Here is a 22,999-nt window from a genome sequence, read left to right as displayed (position 1 = left end):
TTGCCAAAGAAGTTTTATTTCTGTCACGTGTGCTCGGCACACACGCTCTTTTTTATACATGTTAATAATTGTATGCCATTGCGTTCAACAAGGCTATATCCAACGGTCATATTATGTAACTGTTGAAAAATAACATTAAAATTACGGCAAGAAGTCAATATTTTATCACAACAAAGCATCAAAATGAGGCACTTTACAATACGCCGTTACCATGGCAACCAATATCTTGAGGGACAATGAAATCTTCAAAGAAATCGTCCCGAATTTCGCAGAGTTAGTGAAATACGTTTCTGTAAACGCGCTAGAATGTTCGGTCAGCCTTTGATATTATTTTCGGGTATATCGCATAAATGAAGCCTTTGAAGGCAGGAAAGGATTATTTTATTATGCTTATGAAATTTTCTGCCCCGAGTAGAATTTTATGGTACAATGCATTTGGTCCTATTATGGCATGAGGTTTATTGTCACTCGTATATTCAAATGTGGTTTTATTTTGCTGGTCAAAGTAATTTTTTGCTTATACACCTTTTTATTAGAATTATAAATTGATTATTTTTATGTCCTAGATAATATTATATTTTTCTTATATTTTTATGTATTTCTTTACCCATTTGTAAAGGTCTATCTTTTGACTTGCTGGGCTTGATTTTAATGCAAGAAAGCAGTACAAATGTTGTGATTTATATATACGTGGTGTTACTTACTTGCTCTCCTAACTCTCTACTTATTTTTCTATGCACTGTTATTATTGTCAATATAATATTTAACATGTTTGAAGCGACGAAACAATGATTTCAATAATAAATCGCGTTTATTAAGCGAGGCAAAATAACGTTACATTACGACCGACGAGCGTAGATTCTACGTTTAAAAAAGAATATACCGGGCGAATTGAGACCCTTCTCCTTTTTTTGAAGTCGGTTAAAAATGATCAGGTTGTTAATTATCTTTTAAAAATACCCAAAACAACTCGTGCAAAGATCAACGTCAAAATAAAAACTGTTAATATTTCAGAATAGGCTTGAATTTAGTGGTATACATGTTTGTTTAAATATTGAACTAAGTTTAGTTGCAAATTTAGTTGTACTCCCCAACTGGTTTATACTAATCTAACTTTTATAACTGATATTTTAGTCTAACGAGTATATTCTCAACAAACTTGTTAACGCTCGCGAGCACTACTCTCCTACTCTCTGAAAAAAGGAAAAAATAGACGCGGCAGGAATTTATATTGAGTTTTTTTATCTATATTTAAGAGGGCTCTATAAATATGTAGTCCGCGCTTCAAGCTCTATGTAGATTTCTATATTTTTCATATTAACGTTAGGTGTGCCTATAGATTATTATTATTATTAATCATTTTGCAATCGTAGAGCTTAAAGATTGATCACTTTTCAAAAAGTAACTTTTCATTTTCTTATTTCATACGTGACCTATGAGGATTAGTACCTAACTTCTCATTTTGTCACTTAGACGTGACAAATAGGTACGTCTATAAAAAGAAAAAGGAATATTTTAACTATAATAAAATCGGCCTTTCCATGATAAGCAACATTATTTGCCACTAGATTTCCGCCCGCGGCTTCGCCCGCGTTTTCAAAGGAAAACCCGCATAGTTCCCGTTCCCGTGGGATTTCCGGGATAAAACCTATCCTATGTGTTAATCCAAGTTACCCTCTATATGTGTGCTAAATTTCATTGTAATCGGTTCAGTAGTTTTTACGTGAAAGAGTAACAAACATCCATACATCCATACATCCATACATTAGATATTAGATCTATATATCCCCTCTATATAACTCAAAGCATACTACCATACTCACACAGATTACCATAACAAAGCCAGTTTTTAAAATGGATCACACCTGCCAAAACTGCGCATTATGCCCAAATTCTTCCGTGAACATAGTGAAAAATATACACCTCGTCTAGCGGCATTAGAATAACAGTTCCCTTACATAAAAAGTGAAGTCTTTATATATTATAGCTATCATGTTCACGCGACAAAATCTACGCTCCAGGGGTTTACGACTAAGGTTATGACGGACAAAAAATTTGCGACGGCACCGTCCGCGTCATGGTCTGACAGGGGTGGATCTCTTCAGGCACATCAGGCTATATGAAGCCCTAATGTGAAGCACAAATGTGTAGATTTTGTTAGATATTCGGTTAAGTTGATCTATTTGAGAAAGGCTATGAATTGTCATATTAATTATTAATTTTAAAAATTCTATCTAGAATCGCTCGTTGTGTAACAACTGGGTTGTATTAAATAGCGATTTCTTTTTACTTCTGTGGGATTTACACCTTCTTATTCGAATTTCATTTTTAATAATTCAAGCTTTTGTTACAAAACAAAATCTATATTCGCGCAAAATAGTAATAATGGTTTGACCATGGCATTTCTATGATTTATTACTCACATAAATATTATGGAAAACAAGCACCTTTTTATTTCAAACTAAAGGGATAGATTTCCCTTGTGTATGAATGAAGATATCACGTCATTTTTCAACATAATACGATCTGATACGGTCAGGTGTTTCAACCCTCTTGCGGCTTCTCTTCAGGGCCTTTACAATTTGGTGTTGAGTCCGTCCAACTATGACGTCACTGTGTAAAAATATCACAGGATCTAGTTAAGGTTGAATAAGCCGAAAATATGAACAAGGTGTGTTAAGGTGTCGAAATATGTGGTCTAGGGGTTAATGGTTCCTTTGAGGATTTGAAGATATCTTGAGGAAGATGAAAGAATGACGGTAATGTAATAAGACGTGTGTAGTTTGTTTAAATTACGGCTAAAAGATTATGTATTTTGTGTAGTTACTTATATGGTCCTGCAAACTTTATTGTATTCAATTAAATATATACAATTGTATAATAGCATCTATATTTGGTAGAAGTATTTCCCCAAAGACTGCATTTTCAGTTTGTAATAAAAGGTGTATATGAATATATTATTGACTAAAAATAGCAAATGCTAAGTAATATTCAATCCTCAAATAAATTCTACTAACCCACAAGTTTTGATTCTTCTTAAAAAAGTAAACTCTCATAATAATTATTTACCTTTATAAGTTACAATATCTTTACTTCAAATAAACGTTAACAATACCTCCCGTACAAAATGTTACTAGACACTAAGAAAGGTCCTGGTACTACGAGTAATGGTGCCGTAAACCAAATTCCGAGTCAAGCATACAACTTCAGTTTATTTCTACTACTTTTACGATACAGTTTTATTTTTCTCTCGTAATATTTCAGCTGACTGTGGAAAGGATGGATTATGAATTTAAAAGAATACGGTAAAACTAGATTAAAGTTTCTTTAAGATCGTAAAATGGTCAACTTATGTTGAGATATTCGTCGCTGCGTAATGAAAAGGATAACAATGTTAAAGACAATAAGTTATGTATGGTATTGTATGGTGATGCTGATGAATGAGAGTGTGGGATTAACAATCACTATTTATATATCTATTATTATGTCGCCGTCATCTGGTTAAATCTGCTATTTAATTGAATGACTAGCGCGTTATTTGAACAACATTATACACACACAAATAATTTGCTTAAAACCAATTGAAGATATTCGCTGAGATCTTTACAAAAATATTTATGTACGAAATTTGTGTGTGTAAAATATAAAAGAAAAACCATAACACGATTAAACCTACCTACAAAACGAAATATTTCCCACAACTTTTTCCAAATTCTATTGGTCCATCCTTTTGAAGCTTTAATAGTTTGCAACGTAACTTGCATGTACATTTTATTCCCAATATTTGCGTATCAGCCACTGTCAGCTGGAGCAAAATTTATTTACAATTTTCCTTATGAAATTCTTTGGAGCGCGAGAATTTATTGAAGTATACTTGGCAGAAGTAATACAAAGTTTAGCAATCCGAGTTTGTATCGCGATAATACGTTTTAATGCAATTGTTCGGTTTATGGCGTGATTTAGTGCTAAGTAATGAAATTTATATGCTTTGTTAATTTATAAAGTGTCCATGAAGTCTACGGTGGACTCTAGATGTGATACGGAATCATTGTTTGCAGAAATTACTGTCACAATAGGATAAAGTGATTATTTTTCTTCTTGTGAAATCTTATTGGGAAATCTACTAAAGAAGGTTGATTTTTAAATTCGTTTATGTAGCGATATAACGTTCTTTTATAATTGACTAGATTTCCGCCCGCGGCTTCGCTCGCGCTTTCAAAGGAAAACCCGCATAGTTCCCGTTCCCGTGGGATTTCCGGGATAAAACCCATCTTATGTGTTAATCCAAGTTACCCTCTATATGTGTGCTAGATTTCATTGTAATCGGTTCAGTAGTTATTACGTGAAAGAGTAACAAACATCCATACATCCATACATCCATACTTACAAACTTTCGCCTTTATAATAGTATTAAGATATTAAGAAGTATTAAGATTAAGATTAAGATTATCTTATGCAATCATTTAGTGTGATATCGCGCCAAGATAGAGTTATTACTTGTTGCAAAAAAAATGCAATATTATGACAAAATTTCTTTCTATTTATTTGTGTTCTGAAAATCACTGGGTATATTTTTTGTAAGCAAAAGCATTTCTTTGTACAATAATTATTCTTCATAGAAATAGTATATAATCCATGGCAATTATAAAACAGCGGGGTTTAAATCAATTTAAAAACGACCAGACCAGAAAAGACTTATTAAATGAAACTTTTATTTCTCCCATTGAGTTTGTTCTGTGGTTTTACAAAGCTCTCTTCAAAGTATAATTTCTATTTAAAATTAAATGAGACAGGTCGTTTTGCAGTTTTTCTTTCACCATAGGTACATATTTTTATAGTTATCTACTTTATAATGATTGTTGTTAGAGTAAATTAAATAGATGACTCAATATTTTTTTATAATATTTATTGATACTGGGAGCTTATTTTTTTCTATTTTTGTAAAAGTATTATTCTGCAACAATTTTGTAATAGCTAAATCTTAATAAAGCAACATAAATCTGTCTCAAACATAATGTAATAAATGCTATATTAAAGTTGAGTTACTTTATTTGATAGAATATTTTAATATCTGTTTCTATGAATTACGTCTAGAATGTTCTAAAGTTTCTGAGATGTTAGTTGCTTTGACAAATGGTGCACAATTTCTTAGAAATTACATTTTGCTTATTTGGTTACTGCTTCAAATTAAATTAGAATCAAAAATTCTGAGAACAGAAGAAAAGTTTACATAAAAATATAAACATTGGGATTCTGGGATTATTGTTTGCCAATAACATCCATATTTTTAAATACCTGCATTTAAATGCTATAGTCAAACTTATATTATATATTTAAAACTAAATTCATATTACGTACCTACTTATAAAAATATAAGATAAAAAGAAAAATATTTAAGCAGCTAACCTATAATCTATACGTAAATTAAAACTTTTCCCTGGCTTATTTTCTGAATTAGATTTATTTTCAGATGTCACCATAATACTATCACCATTTTAATCCGCACACCAAAAACTGATTATCCAAACTCATAACTTTTCGAAGAAAGCTGGTAAACTCGCGCCGAGATAGAGTTATTACTCCAGTTAGGAATACCGTTTATCGTAAAACAGTTAGATAACTACACTTTCCCAAAATGGTAGTTTTATACCCGTCGTTTCTTCCCTTACCTTTAAAATTTTATTGTCTTGACCCGGACCCTCCATAAAATGATATCAGACAACGATTATTCGTGAGGTATCTTTTGAATTGTGAGATGGAATTTTATTCCTCTTATTGAATTATAAGATGTTTGCATTTTATGTGCTTTCCGATTGTTGAAAATTTTATCTAGGAAATCTAAAATTTTGAATATCATACGGAATTTTATGAAGAGAGGATAGTAAAGTTTTGAACAGATATATTTTTCTATTGAATAAGATTAGATTAACTTTGCAAGTCTATATAATTTTAGTTTTTACAAACAAATGATAACCGATATTTTCTAGGCAGTGACCTAACTGTTTTTAATACGCTAAAATGCATTGTATCGATAAAATCACTTCATTGTTTTCGCTGTTTCGTGGTAAATAGTAATTTATTATGTGTATTTTTGAAGTGAAATTTCAAGTTCCCGATCCCGTCATGGCAATACCGTCACCTCATGGAGTAAGGCGACGATTTTGGTAGCCTTGAATCTTGCCAACCAAAGTAGTTTCACTTCTGTAAAGGTATGCTCGGCACACTCTCTCTTTTTTGTGTATTTTTTTTTTACTTCTTCTTTACTGCGAATAATTAAATTCCATTCTAAAATTGAACCACAGTTGAATTTAACAATAACGCTTAAAAACATTATTACATAAAACTTGATCCACTTTTTCAATTAGCCCATTCTATTTATTTCCAGAACCTTCCATTACCAATGACTCTATTATACTAGTAGACGCGGCATACGCCAACATAAAAAACAGCGTAATTAATACATACCTACTTACTAACGCATTATCACCAATACAGTTGTTCTCTCTTTCACTCTCACGCACGAGACAAAATACATGTCTCACTCATGTACTTCGTAATAACAACTGCCGATTAAAATATAAAAATAACGTCCAGCCACGACGCTGAATGGTGCGTGACTAAGTGAAACTCGGGCACTTAGCTGAGTTTTTTCTTGCCAAAATAGAGAGCAGGTAACGTATCTAGCTTTTTTATATATCATAGTCCATTACTATTTACTATATCCATACAATATAACAGCATACGTTCAAAGAGAAACTCGCAACATGAAACTGAGCGGAACCTAACCTATAATAAAGTTTTACAACCAAACTTACTTTCTCTGTTTATTCCGTTATTTATGTATTGATAACATTATCGAAATACGGAATTACTCTATTTAATTGGTAGCTTTTATATATTATGTTTGTTACATTCGTATAATTTTATATACTTACTAGGTTTCCGACTTTCCGCCCGCGGCTCCGCCCGCGCAGTCAAAGAAAAACCCGCATAGTTCCCGTTCCCGTGGGATTTCCGGGATTGCGTCATTTTCCCGGTATAAAAAGTAGCCTATGTCCTTTCTCGGGTATCAAAATATCTCCATACCAAAATTTCATTAAAATTGGTTCAGTAGTTTAGGCGTGATTGAGTAACAGACAGACAGACAGAGTTACTTTCGCATTTATAATATTAGTATGGATATATTTTTAAGCGGTCGGTGGTAGATAATTCATTTCTGTAATGGTTGAGTTTGAGTTCAACTCATAACATTTAAAGGTTCATCTTTTATAATTCATTGTGTAATTATTGGTTAAGGATGTATTTCATTTATAAATATAGTAACTTAAATACACTTCATAAAATATTATGATAAATATTTCGTTTGAAGCTCACGATTTCCAACCCAAGACAATTTTTTACGTTCTAAAAATCTTTTATTATATACACATTTTCATATTTATTGCGCACTTAACCCGGCGAGCATGAGGTGTAATAAAGTTACATCAAGCATGAGGCAGGGTATGACATACCCTTAATACAATCTAGCATAATTTAGTATTTAGTATTATTTTCTTTACTTTGTTGATTATATTGTGTAAAATTATGTTTTGGTAGTGTAAAATGAAATAAAACAAGTTTAGAGTTCTACATTAATTATTATTTATTCTAGTTTCATATAATGATGAGATCATAGCAATTTTTTTTATGAAGTTACAAATTAGATGAATTTAACAAAAAATCTTTATTCTTTGGAATGTAATCAACTTAAAATTAAAAAATAACGACATCTTCTTCTTAAAAAACATATGAGTTGATTTTTTTTTTTTGCTAAAAAATATACTAATCACTAGTGTCAAAATCAGCACAATTTTCGCACATGAATTTTGCATGCTCCAGACATAAGGGCTTGTTACAAGTTTTACAGGAGTATTTGGTTTTTCTGTCTTTCTTGTAAGGACAAACCTGACATCTGACATATCGTCCGGGTGCATTCGCAGGTCTAGATGAGGACTCTCAAGCTGTTTTTCAATTCTCTGGTGGATGTAACTTGGAATAAGCTGTTTTGATTTTCTTTCATGTAGGTGTTCGGAAATCATTGATAAGCCCAAGTTACGAATGAATTCTGTTCTCTTGATGGAAACATTATTGTTTTCTATATATACTGGATTCATCACCTGAAGAATCAGCCTCCAACATAGTACGGATCCATTCCTCATGCCTTTCGTTGTCCAATTTGATAAAAAACTAAAAAAAAACAGTAAAACAAGCAAATTAATGAATAAAAAACTGATTCGCAAACACAGATCACACCATAGAACTAAAAAAACAATATAAAATCAGTTAAAAATTAATAATGTATAATTAAATATTTACGAAAAATAAATACGTCAAACATGAGGCAGGGTCTAACAAACCCTCAACACTTTTGCGCACGATTATCCCGGCCGGTGAGCCGCGCCACACTTCGATCACACCACCATACCACTCCCCGCGGCCCTCCTTCCAGCTACTGAGCGCGCTGGTAATGCCGCGCGAAAAACTTAAAAATTACACGACTTTAAAAATGTAACAGGGTGTGAGATACCCTGGCTCATGCCCGCCGGGTTAACGGATAACATTTTAAAACTATTGGTATAAATTTGAAATTTCCATAAATGAATGCTACTATATTATAAGCAATTGTTACGTGATAATATAATGATACAAGAAAACAACCAAACGATATAATAATAACTGTATTAAATACATGAAAGATGTAACTAAAAACATAAGCACCATATTGCGTCACTAAATCACTCGCACAAGAATTCAGAAAGCAATATTTTCCCATAGATTTATGGGCAAAAACATTTGTCCTGCAATAGGCTACAGCTGTCAGAAATCCGATGCAAATGTACCGTAAACTTATTTTGCCCAAAGCTCTTAGGAAATATGCTTAAACTGAGCTTCAACGTTACAATGTTCAGATTTTTCGAGGATTTTAAAATAAACTGTCTTATTTTGGATTTATGTACTAAACTTGTCATGAATAAATCTTTACTTATTTAAGGGCCGTTTTTCAATGCTTGGTCAAAACTTATCCGTCCAATAAAGTATTACATGATAATTTTAAAATGTCACGTAAACTGTCAAATACGGAAAAATTTAAATACGTTTTTAAAATGGTAGTTTTATACATTATTCGACGAATAAGTTTTAACCAAGAATTGAAAAATCTGCCCTTAATAAGTATTATTTAATAGTAATTCTTACTTCAATATGACTTTTTGTAGGTACCCAAGTCTTCCTATATAGGTGAATCTTGTAAAATGCGAAATAAGTATGTAAACTAACTCATCCTGTTTTATCATGAAAATGATACACGCAAATTTTGCCGTTCTTCTCTTCATTTTGACATTATACATATGAGACTAGCTGTGCAACGTGTTTTACCCACATTGCTCCGCTCCTGTTGTGCTTAGGGTGATGAGATATAGCCTATAACCTTCCTCGATACATGGGCTATCTAACACCGAAAGAATTTTTCAAATGGGACCAGTAGTTCTTGAGATTAGCGCGTTCAAACAAACAAACTCTTCAGCTTTATAATATAAGTATAGATATCCACCCTATTATTAAGGATGATTATTTATAAGCTATTCATAACACAAAAAAAAAATTGCCATCATCATAATATATTCGTAATATTAGTTTAAATTAATATGTTCTACTAACAAAAATTGTAAAATTGTAAAACTGTTGTGTGGAAATAAAAGGCTTTTTTATTTTTTATTTTATTTTATAATATTAGTACGTACAGCACGAATTGTCGCTATGTCGTTGAATCCGAAATTACTCCGAAATGGATATCAGCGAAGATTCAAAGAGAAATCTTATCAATGTCGGTTTGGACGCGAATCGTGTGCGATAGAAGAAAATCAAACAGTTCGTCGAAAATCCGGTGTAAATGGAAAAAACCTCTCTACCAAAACGATCTAGACGGGAATAAAGGACGAGGTCGTGCTAGGGTTGGGAATGTATCGATAGATTTTGGAATAAAATTGTTTAAAAATATATTAATTTTATGCAACAATTTATATTTATAGTTATGTTATGATTGTTTTAATAGTTTATTGTGTCTTTGGTGTACTGTCAATGTAGATTTTATTTTAAATATTTTAGTTATTTTGATAAAAATATAATTATTACTTATACAGATTTTAAATAGGTATAACTTTAAATGCTCTTCTTAAGAAATAAGACTTAAATTAAAATTACATATTGCTTGTACGAAATTAAATAAAACTAACGATCAACATATAAAAACACAATTAAATAATGAGCTATCCTTTTTTTATCCCAATATCTAATCTCTCTTTTGGTACGTAATTATACTTCTATCGATATCGATAAAATCAAACCATCGGTAGTATCCAGCCCTAACCACCATTTTCCGTGTCGATAAGCATCTACGGGGGTGATAAACTGTGTTCCGCTATATACATCAACGGATGGCTCTTTTAGGACAAACAAAATTCTTTAATTAACTTAGCAGGAGATAAAAATTGCTGATAAGCTTATATTATACAATTTTTGTATTCATGGCGACTTATTTTAGAAATTTTATTGTGATATATTTCTGAATGAATGGTTAAATAATCAATCTATGTAGACGATAATTACTCAAAAACAACTAAGCTCTAACACAGCTTCTAGATAATTCTCGAAGCTTATCTCCTTCAGAAAAAATCTTTGTTCGCGAGTCGCGGTCCGTTGGGAAATAGAGAATAAGACAAATTGCTGTCTCGATGCGAGGTCAGATTTTTTCTATTTAGCCATTTTTTACTTCAATACTTCTGCTAAAACTTTAACATCCATACTAATATTATAAATGCGAAAGTAACTCTGTCTGTCTGTCTGTTACTCAATCACGCCTCAACTACTGAACCAATTTGCATGAAATTTGGTATGGAGATATTTTGATATCCGAGAAAGGACATAGGCTACCTTTTATTGCGAAATATGTACCACGGGCGAAGCCGGGGCGGACCTCTAGTATTTTATAAATGGAATACTCCTTTTGAGAAATGCATTTATATACACAAAAGCATTTAGCTTTTGAGATATTATAATATTATAAAACAATTAGGTTTGAAAACCAGCTTGTTCCGAGAAAAGATTTCAAGAGCACTGAAGCTCTAATATTATTAATCTAAGACCTAAGTAGTCTTTAGTTTACGTTTAGTTTTCATGACAAGACTTTATTTAGATTTTAATAAATTATTATTTTTATTCGATTGGTGCTTTTGTTAGATTAAGGGCTGATTTTTCAATCCTTGGTTAAAACTTATTTGTTGAATAATGTATAAAACTACCATTTTAAAAACGTATTCTAATTGCCCGTATTTGACAGTTTACGTGACATATTAATATTATCGTGTAATACTTTATTGGACGGATAAGTTTTATCCAAGCATTGAAAAATCGGCCCTTAAATACAATTATTATTCAAAATTTCGCTAACATTTATAATGACTTAGTTATATTTCTTCACATTTTGATTTGAGTAATGAGTATGCTATATTTTTGCGCCTCTTTTCCTCTACGACACTACATAAAATATATGTATAATAATATATTTTTTAATTGAATTCACCAGTAATTAATATCCATTTGACGAGAGCAATACATTTTCAAATTATTAATTCCTAGTACTAAATTGAAATGAAGTAATTTCCTAGTACATATAAGTACAGTCCATAATGTAATATGTTTATAATTTTGTAACGTTCATTTTGCCATACGTGGTCTCTTACCACAGTTTACGGTTGACAAAATTCTCTGTAGGCCGAAATTAATACAGAAATAAATTCATTTACATTCATTCATTCATTCATTTACATCATATAAATTTTAGTAACAAGAATTTATATAAAAACAGACAATTATTATTTATAGCACATCTCGGAAATACAATAATATAATTCTTGTTATAAGGAAACAATAATAACGATTTTTTCGTCATTAACTTTACACACACACATACACACGAGTACACGACTTTTTTCTGTATAGAGCTTTTTAAACTACAATCAAAGCCGAAAACGAAAATAAGGCCGGTTTACACTACTAGCATATGTACCAAAAACTAGCCATGAAATCAGTTCATTTGTTAGTACTGTCACCAGTGAAGCCTATCCATTTTCAATGTAGGTATTCAAATCTCGCCAAAACGTACGGTTATAAAATATATAATATTCTGTGTATCTAAGGCTCAGTTTCTAATTTAAATCAGGAAGACGAGGTAAAATAATTATTAGTGTAGTATAAAAGAAACTAGAAAACACGCTAAAAGCTCATGAAATTATTGTTTTAGCTTTCCGCCTGCGGCTTCGCCCGCTTTGTCTAAAACATAATAAATTATACTCTAAAACCTTCTTCTTAAATCGCTCTATCTATTAAAAAAAACTGCATCAAAATCCTTTGCGTAGTTTTAAAGATTTAAGCATACCAAGGGACATAGGGACAGAAAAAGTGACTTTGTTTTATATTATGTAGTGATTTGAATTAAATCCGTCCATTTAATGTGGGTCAATATCTAGTTTAAAGAAGTCGTACATACATTATACAACCATGTCGGTTATATACAAACATACAGGTGAAAGTGATAAATAAACGAATAAATAAAATAACTTGATATTATGTGCACCTAAATTGCACAATACAAAAATGATCACTGTTACTATTGGTGAAGAAAAACATGAGGAAACCCGTATCTAAGAGCCAAAACTTCGTCGACATGTGACATCTGCTAACCCGCACTTGGCAAGCGTGTTGTCTGTAGCCAACAGTCTTGTAAGAGAACAAAAAAAACTTATAAAAGTGTGTAGGTATCATTTATTTCATATAATGTTAATGTAGGTTGACTTGAATGTTTTTAAAATATGAATTACTTTGACGTTTTACTAAGAATTTACTACATATAAAATATAGAGATTCACCCACATAAATATAAATAAATGATAGTTAAAAAAATTCTATTTTCTGTTATGAAATTTCATGGAAATCCTACTCTCTGACGTCATTAGTTTAACTATTAATAATATCTACTTACTATTATACAATTTTTATATAGACCTCCTACGAGTTACCGTTATCAAAACCACTGTGTCATAAGTCATTACGGTAATACATAATCTGACACATTTCAAGCGTTTAACGAGAAAATGTTATACAATTTCGAGAACAATCTATTTGGAATCCCAAAAGATTGCATCGGAAAAAATCCGTACGTTTTGTAGGCTAACTAAATACCGCATAGCAATATGTTTTAGATTTCCTCAGGGATCTCTCGTTGAAATTAACGATGCCTATTAAATGTGCCCTAGATAAATAAAATGTTTCTTTTAAATGTCATATTTTTTTGATTTTTTCATTTATGATAATATTAAAGGACAGACTTTGTTTTAGCTTATGATATAAAAGCTTCAGTCTATGGTTACATTTACGCGTTGGAAACGCACACACACACGGTCACAAATAAATACGCAATTTTTTTTGGTAAAATCAATTCAGAGGACTGATCAGATTACACATCATGATCATAAAAAACGTTAAAATTTATAATATTAGTAGTGAGTTATTATAATATTAGTAGATAAATAAGTCTTTGTCTATTCTATTTAGTACTGTGTTATATATCTATACTAATATTATAAAGCTAAAGAGTTTGTTCGTTTGTTTGTTTATTTGAACGCGCTAATCTCAGGAACTACTGGTCTGATTTGAAAAATTATTTCAGTGTTAGATAGCCTATATACCATCACGCTACGACCAACAGGAGCGTAGCCATGCGGGCGAAACCGCGAAGCGCAGCTAGTTAACCGCAGACGCTATCATGCTTCTAATAAACTTCACAAATGTTCTCAGTTTTCTAATGAAAATTAAATCAATCTATTTTCAATTAATGTTCAATAACATTTAAGTTAACTTTGGTACAGATGAAATTATATGAAATTTCTGGAAATGTTGTATTTATTTATTGAAAAGTAATAAACTACAAAGCTTTGTTTATCGTTTTTATAACGATAACTATTTTTAATTGAAATAATTCTTTATATTTAAATAAATATGATTCTATCCAATTATTTATATGTATAATAATATTATGTTCGTGTCCAAAATAACGAGGACAAATTGGGTCAAACATAGGAATAAAATAAAACGGTCGAGTTATTCTGTCCAGTTTGCTTATTCTTACAATGTAAAAATGTTTATGTAACTTCGTTATCACCTTCATAATTATATAATCAATTGATTCTAATTGTATCATAGAATAAACTGTTATGGCATATTTATTTTGCCGTATGGTACCTAAATATGGTACGCTGATGTGACTCAGTTACTAAAACTAAACTAGACTAAACTCAAGAGTTCGAAACTTATAAGCATTATTTACAAGCTAATAATTATTAAATGTATAAATAGATACTTCAATTACGTTATATCACATGACCACATGTCCACTTACTGAAGGAAAATATTATCATGATGAAAGCAGTTACTATTATATATTCTGTGGCAGTACTTCCATAAACAAAAGTTTATGTATCCACTTCGAAAAGGCAATAAGTTTAAATACAGGTGTCAGCAAATACCATAGCCAAGCTGCCAGCCAAGCCATATTATTCTAACTGATCGTTGGTTACTCCCGATACAGGTACTCTATTAAAATAAATGGATGAATTCCATGTGAATGCACCATGTGGATCATCCATCCATTCTATTACTTATTAGGTACGTCCTAAATGCAGCAGATTAGATGACAACACAGGGAATATTGACCAGTCATAAAGATACAAGTGTGCAAGTTGTTTCTTTCATGATTTTGCTGTACCTATAGACCCTACCCTATATCGATATATCTACATGTAAAAAAATACTCTCAACTAAAAAAGAACTGATACTTATAAGATTTTGTCTGCTTGCCTGTCTTTAACGTTTGTTACTTGTTTGCGTTTATTTTAACGCTAAAGTTGTCTTTGGTCGTAGTTCTTGTTTATCATTGGTGGATAGAGTCAGGAATATTGTAGCTAAGAATTTGATGTTTTAGCTTATATTATATGTGTCATATTTTTCAGTTATTATCAATTTGGTAAATTGAGAGTCGATAATAAATTACTAGTAATATTCATAATAGTAGTCCTTTCCCTTTCCAGTTATCAATACACAATTAAGATAAGTACATGACCCTATCCATCAAGCATTCAGAGCAGTTCAATCACAATTATCGTAAAGAAAACATCACGAATTAAATCCGGCGAAAAGAAAGGGATCCGATTTCGTTTGTAGAGCCTTCAACGACATGGCTATTTCCTATCGATAGCCTTATCTCACTTGCTATTTGACGGGTGTACTTAAGGATTGCTGCCAGTTGAAGCGATGCTAGATTTATTGATGAGAAAATGTGTGGGGTTCTGTGTGGAAAATTTTTGTATTGAGATTAGGATTCTCTTATAAATTAAATTTGTTCAATTCTTATTTATAATATTTTTTTAGCTTATGTATATTATTGTTTATTTGTTTTCGAATACAAGAAATATTGAAAAATAAATACTAATTCTCCCTAGTCTTTTAAGCCTATGTTTATAGTATTAAAAAATATATTTTATCTCGATACAATATTTGGAACTGATCGATGCAAAAGCTCTTTCTTATGTTATCTTGTTATTTAAAATTAAAAAATAATATAAATCTATCATAGGTATTATGTTTAAATTATATTATCGCTTAGTTCTTTCAGTGTAAAATACACTTTAATGTTTTTTTTACTCCAACTGCACATAAAAAGGTAATTAGGAAGTCGTTAGAAGGGAACTGAAGGTACGTTGCTTTATTACTGATTGCTTTGTTAAGGGATTTTCCTTACTGTAGCACAAGTACTAAATTCTGAAACATTCGTTTTATAGTTACGAATGAAAAAATACATTAGTTTATTAAAATTAGGATTTAGAATATTATTATATGTAAGTAACTAGATATGGTTTGAGGTGTAATAGACAGATGTAACAGCTAGATATTAGTGACGGTCACCCATCTATTATCTGACCGCACGTGACTTTGCTTAACCTTCAAATTCTTTAATCAACGAATGTGTTTGAGACACAGAACAGTGAATTTTTTATTTAACCTTTCGTATGCTGGCTCGTGACAAAAATAAAACAAATTTAACTACTTTAAAACATTTAAGAATAAATTTAGCCAAGATGATCGCCATTTGCATTCTTAAAGCGATATCTTTTATTGATACACTCAAATTGGAATAATTCACAAAGATTTATAGATTGGACATTGACCTATATTCATGGAATCGTTTTGTCTTTGAGCATCTATAAAATTTCCGAACGTTTTACACAATTTAATAATTCAACTTGGAAATTCGTGAATTTCCAAACGAGTATTGGAACCGCTTTCAGTTTTTCACCGTTATGCCTTTGGTTAAATAATATCTTTTATGCGATTTAAAATATTCAATGAGAGTGAGTATTTCAATTCTCCTGTCTTTTTGTAACGTTTTTTGAATAATTAGGTATCTTATTAGTGAGTCTATTTCAGAATAAATTTTATCTTTTAATAGATTAAATCCGAAACTAGATTTAGTCATTCAGTTTCGTTTATTTCTTAGGAGAAACTTTGAAGAAAAAAAAATTGTAATAACAGTAGGTATAAATTATGTTATATTATCCAGAAATTTAAAGAATAGTACCTATATCTTATGAAAGCTAATACAATGATATTTTATTTCAATATAAAACAACAAAAAACCCTTATTACTACGAAGAAAACTATAAAATAAACTCATACACATCTAAAATATTGAAAATATAATAAAAACAAGACGTGAAAGTTCTAAGGTCAAAAAAGCATGTGGACCTCGCGATATAGGTTATAGCTTGGCTTCACGCCAATATACGTTGATAGATTTTCAAATAAAATGTATAGATATTTCTATTTTATAAATAGAGGTTGAATTGAAAAAGGGATATTTTTATCGTGATAAACACATCTTGATTTCTATCAAAGAAATAAAGGCAAGTACCTAATTATAAGTTAAAATAAATTTATTTCCTTTCTTTATAATTAAGATGAGATTATTCAATCCTTGGTTAAATCTTATCCGTCCAATAAAATATTACACAATAATATACAGATGTCACCTAAAAACTGTCAAAAAGTGGGCAAGTAACACATTTTTAAAATGGTTATTCGATGTATAAGTTTTAACTAAGGATTGAAAAATCGGCCTTTATGAAGGCACATATTGTATTGATTTGATGTAAATTAATCAACATTTGTAATTTATAAATATAAGGCAAATTAGACTTTTTAATCCGTCTCATAGAGATAAATGCTGTACAATTCAGCATTGTTATAATATTAAATATGTTATAGACTTCTTAAAATAGTAATTTAACGGTAACAATAAAATCATAATATGTACATTCATTAACAGCTGCTGGGATAAGCTAATGCATATGAAAACGCAAACGATGCAGGCAAAATGCAAATGGCGGATAAGTTTAAAATGGAATTTATTAAATTTGAACTCTATAACTTGCTGACAAGTTACATATTATTATGTACACAAATTTCTTATTGGTCGGTACAATTCATAGGAGGTTGAATATTCGCGCTTTTAACATGGATTTGAGAATACGAAGATATTTTATATAATTTCTGTGGGAATATAATATTATGTTTATTTTTCAGATATTATAACGGCTCTTTCATAATATGTTAATGTTATATTTATGATACTACGATACTACTGAAAAACCAATGTATATAGTTTACAATTGAGCATTGCATAATATTCCATGCGCATTATCTGTACTAATAATAGGTATAAGCGGAAGATTTTGTTTGTCTCCCAAGAAACAATCGGTCTAATAGTCCCTAAAGACTACTGGACCGATTCAAAAATTTGCTCAAGAGACGCTGGATGTTGAAAAGTTCTTGTCGCAGGATCAACAGTTGTTCAACAAATGTTAACCAACAAGTCCTCAGTTACCAGTTGCCTTTTACCATTAATACTTACTTTATATTATACGCAGGATCTTATCACTTGTTCCTCCTTTGTTGGCGTCTCGCCAGAAGCCTGCGGGAGCTCAGATAGAAGACAAAAGGCAAAGCCAGTTCACTGCATTACATACTTGTTACCTCTCGCGGGATTAGAGGAGGTCTCGCTTCTTATTTGCTCTAATAAATAAAGAGTACCTGACTGGAAAATGCTTTTTTTTGTAGTTGTATGGTAAGGCTGAATATTTTAATTTTTATTGATGACAAACATGTCATGATAAATCAATGTATGATTAAATGAACATGCGTAATAACGCATGTTCATTTAATCATACTAAAACTACTCTTTTCATTTGTATGATAAAGTATTACTTACTAACTACCGTCATAATAGTAGAAATGATATAAGTAAAAATCTTATATATAAAAATGAATCGCAAAATGTGTTGGTAAGCGCATAACTCGAGAACGGCTGAACCGATTTCGATAATTCTTTTTTATTATATTCCTTGAAGTACGAGGATGGTTTTTATGTAGAGAAAACGTAAACATGTACCACGGGCGAAGCCGGGGCGGACCGCTAGTATGTTTAATAATTTCGATATCTCATTGAAATGTAACCTCAGCTTATTATTCTACCTCAGATTATTTTCCTAGTTACTTACCCGACCATATTGAAAAGCTAGTAAAATGACCTTGTTATTTCTAATTCAGCAAATCATTTCATTTGTTCTCTTACATTGTTTACTATCTCAGGTTTATTTTTAACAAAGCGTCTTATCTCAAAACAGCCCATTGAATACAAAACGCAGGCATGACTTATCTGGGGGGTTTTTGTGATTCTTTCTCGAATGTTCTAAAAGTCTTGACATTATCTCACTGAGGATTATAAACGTCACTTTTACTTGGTCTTTTCTGAACGTCAAGTATGAGTTGTCTTATGTAAACTCATGATAAAATATGAAAATAGTAGTAGGTAGAGATAAACTACGATAACATGGCGCGCCCCTCCAAAATTCAAAACGTTTGAAAGTATTTGTGAAAGTATTTACAATGCACCACCAAGATTCACAACGCATGTGTGCGTAATGAGACGGCCGTCAAACAAAAACAAATCCACGGATTTGTTGCTCGACTAGTCACGCTCTAATCGCTCATTATTATTAGTAATGGCGCTGCACTGACGTATTCTATGAAAACGACACGTGCGTTGTCTTGGGCGCTCGGCAACTTATGATTAGTTGACCAACAAATCTGGACGTAAAGTACTAAAGACGAATACGTACAACTACATACAAACTCCTTCGTAAGGATGTCACTACACACATTGAAACAGTAATTTGGAGGGGCGCGCCATGTTATCGTAGTTTATCTCTACATACTTACGTCAACACATAAGTATATTTTTTGTAACATTAGTAATGCAACAGCGTCCCTAGCGGTAGCGGTGGGAACTAAAAGCGTATAAAATGCGTATAAAAATTCAAGAGGCAGCCGTGGCCCAACAAAATATGATCGTCGATGTTTGCCTCCGATACGGCGATAAATAAGTTTCTACAATGACGGCCGATCATAGACATTTGGGCTCTCTACAAGTTATCATGATTGCCTCTACTCGCCCAACGCTGCCCTCTGTGAAGACAAGAAAGCTATATTTTTATAAATAAACAACACAATCAGTGCGTTGGGCTTTTACTTAAAATGTGAGTTAAACACAACGTAAAACTTATAACACCCACGTATATACGGATTTAAAAATATCATGCGCCATCACTAGACTAAAGGTATCTAATCCACCCTAATGTTTGTCCCATTGGAACCAACATCTGTGTAGTTCTGAATATAGTCGCGTAATAATATATCTCACAGAAATAAACCAAGAATTCACCACAAATACTATATTTAATTCTGTACAATAATATGAATGAAAAATAAATCACAAAAGAACATTTAAAATACAGTAGGAAGAGGCAAACAAACAATCTTGCAAATAACAAATAACAATAATTATTGAAGTGAAACTTCTTTAGTAAAATTTCAAGGTCACGTTATGGCAATACCGTCACGTCATGGAGAAAGGCGATGGTTTTGATATCTTTGAATCTTGCCAAAGGCACACACGCTATTTTTTTAAGTATTTAGTTCACAGGAATATAATACAAATACGGTACTTACATGTATTCAGTGAGAAAGTAATCTCATTATAATTTATATTAAAATTCCATTCGAAAAGACATCTTATATAACGATTCTTTTGTGTTTTATCTTGACAACATAGTGCTCTGTTTTTGACTACAATCATTTTGTATTTTCGCTTAAAATTTCTGTATTGTGCGGTGAAAATTATGTCACAAAGCCGTTGTAAATATTATGAGGAATTTTATTCCCGAGTAGGTTGTATCTGTTGGCTGATGGCGGTTGCAATTTCACGCTAAATTACGCGTTATTCTTATTGTGATACGACTCAAATTATGTTGAGCCTGTGCGTATTTTGAGAAGATATAAAATAGTATTCGTGAAAGGATTTAAGTACTGATGATGATTTATCAAAAGTGGTTAATGAATTAATTTATGTTACAGTGTTAATAATTGTATACCAATTTACTGATAAGTATTATGTTGTTATTGTCTGATATTTTATATAGAAATACGTCTACATTTTATAGGAGGAAAATAGATGATAGAATTAATCTAAATATAAATAATTGTATTTCCGTGTACGTTTCATTTAAAAATATACATAAGAGTCCCAATCCGATTATTTATATATGACTACATATTTTTTGTAAAAATCTATGTCTTTTTCAATAAGTACTTTCAGAGATTACCAAATAATATGATTATCTTGCCAATTTTTCACGCATTTCAATGCCTCCATTTTACAAGTTATTAAATCGCTTTTATTTCAATTTCAGGTGGTGACGTGTCCTTTTAAAAGGGAGAAGTAAAAGCAAGAGTTAGTGCGGGCCCGCCCCAGTGACGGGCCCGCCACGGCTGTTCTCCGTCAACGTAAGGTAAATTTAACGGGTTTGATATGTTTTTGTGATGAGTTTTTTTTTATTGACGATTTCCACCCGCGGCTTCGCAGTAGGTAAAAAAAATCCACATCTTTCATATGATTTTTATTTAAGTAGAGGCAACAAACTTCATCCTTTCGCATTAAGAGCAGGATAGGACAGCAAGATGTTTGTGAAATCTATAGATTCTGAATTTAGTGTTTCGGATTTATCAGAACTATAAATGTGTTAATCAAAGCTTAACGACCAGATAAATTTTAGAAAACTTATTTTATTAACATAGATTTTGTGCCAGTACCACAAAAGCTGTCCCTATAAAAATTTAGTGAAAAGAAATAAAAAATTATCCACTCATACCACAAAGAAAACATTACTAAAGCTTCAGCCATATACGCCCTTCTATAAAATAAACAAACTCCGAGTTAATAGATATATTTGTTTGTATTGTGACACTTTTATGAAAATATGTTTTGGGTAAAATATCCTCTATTATACGACAAACATATTTATGAAGGGTAAATATAATTTTTCGCTTGATAACTTCACTTAGCAATTGGTTTATTTTGGACTCTTTGATCGACAAATGTTTATTTATTGGTACAATTAACTAGTTCTTAGAAATATATTTCTTTAAGATATTGCCGATTTTACAGAAATAGTTTTTTCGATTATGTTAATATAATATAATAATTATGATGTCTTTGTTTATTTAAAAATAAAAGTATTTACTTAATTCATTTTTCAAGAAATTACAGTTACTTAACCACGAAAATAAAATTACTGATGACTACGAAGTAATTTTATACAATTATTTATTTATTTATTTTATTATATATATATTTTATATTTATACTTACTTCAACTTTGACAAAAAAAATAGACATTCACATTGTTATATGGCTCAAATTATGTTGAGCCTGTGCCTATTTTGAGAAGGTAAAAAATAATTTATTCGTGAAGGCATAATATACTGATGATTTATCAAAAGAGGCGGTAATTAAATGGATTATTTTGATATTTTTAAATTCATAAAAAAAACATACTGAAAACAAAAAAAAAGTTAAATTTAGTTTAGGTATCTACAATCGATTAATAAAATAATCACTCTAAAATATAATTATTTTCTCTAGTATCAGTATAAGTAAACCACATAACATCAAGCACGTATAGACGTATAGGTAATCTAAATTCTAAAGGATTAGATACACACGTGTAGCTTTACCACATTTCACTATTCGCCAGATAGATTTAAGTTCCATCTTATTGGCTTATAGTATTATAACAGTATTACGATTTAACAACGATTTATAACAATTATTAATAAACATATTCGACGTTAAAAATAAGCACAATATTGCTATGTTTATACTTTGTATAACTGTGGAATTAAATCTCTCATGAACAAGAAAAAAGCTTAAGGGGCTTTAGTTGGTGAAAACGGCAAAATGGACTGTTTTCTATGAGCTATAATTGAAAATATTGAAGTTTTTTCGCTCTGAAATTTCTAATATGTATTACAGAACGTATGTGTGATGGGATGACTGTTTCCAAAACACGATTCGAAAAATTTTCCTCGATAAAAAAAAATCCTGAAGTTACCTCTAAAATATCATATAAATGCTCATTACAACCGTATTTTACGATATTAATTCGTATGAAATCACAAATATATAGGTATTTACCTTCTCGATTTCGTGACTGACGTAAAGAAATTTACGTAGATCAATGACAATACAATAATACGATACGATATTACAATTCAGAATACCTAATGTATCAAGCTTTGCCCACCTACAGATAATATTACATAATAATATGATGTAGGTAGATACATCCAAATATTTTCTGTTATTAAGATGTCTTAAGGGAGATGAAATCCAAGTCCTCCCTTTATAAATCCTTTAAAAAAGTAAAATTTTCAAATTTCACCGATTTTCGTTTTA

The 22,999-nt window shown here is 31.0% G+C and overlaps 1 protein-coding gene and 1 long non-coding RNA gene across 2 annotated transcripts in view; both read left to right on the top strand.

Annotated features, from left to right (window-relative positions):
- tn (tripartite motif containing protein thin) overlaps nucleotides 1–22,999 on the top strand; it is a 100,283-nt gene that overhangs the window by 15,738 nt on the left and 61,546 nt on the right. Inside the window, exon 3 of the mRNA XM_089702131.1 lies at nucleotides 20,955–21,053. The gene's annotated coding sequence lies outside the window, so the exon portion shown is untranslated. The remainder of the gene's footprint in view (nucleotides 1–20,954; nucleotides 21,054–22,999) is intronic.
- LOC149483208 (uncharacterized) overlaps nucleotides 8,155–22,999 on the top strand; it is a 138,561-nt gene continuing 123,716 nt past the window's right edge. The window contains exon 1 of the long non-coding RNA XR_016316475.1: nucleotides 8,155–8,239. This is a non-coding gene — a long non-coding RNA (uncharacterized LOC149483208). The remainder of the gene's footprint in view (nucleotides 8,240–22,999) is intronic.

Source organism: Colias philodice, chromosome 13, assembly GCF_061535455.1.
Source record: "Colias philodice isolate Cphi_HAF_F1 chromosome 13, ilColPhil1 Martin Lab GWU primary, whole genome shotgun sequence".
NCBI lineage: Eukaryota > Metazoa > Arthropoda > Insecta > Lepidoptera > Pieridae > Colias > Colias philodice.
The sequence above is the reverse complement of the archived record's forward strand: the minus strand, read 5'-3'. Positions and strand labels throughout refer to the sequence as shown.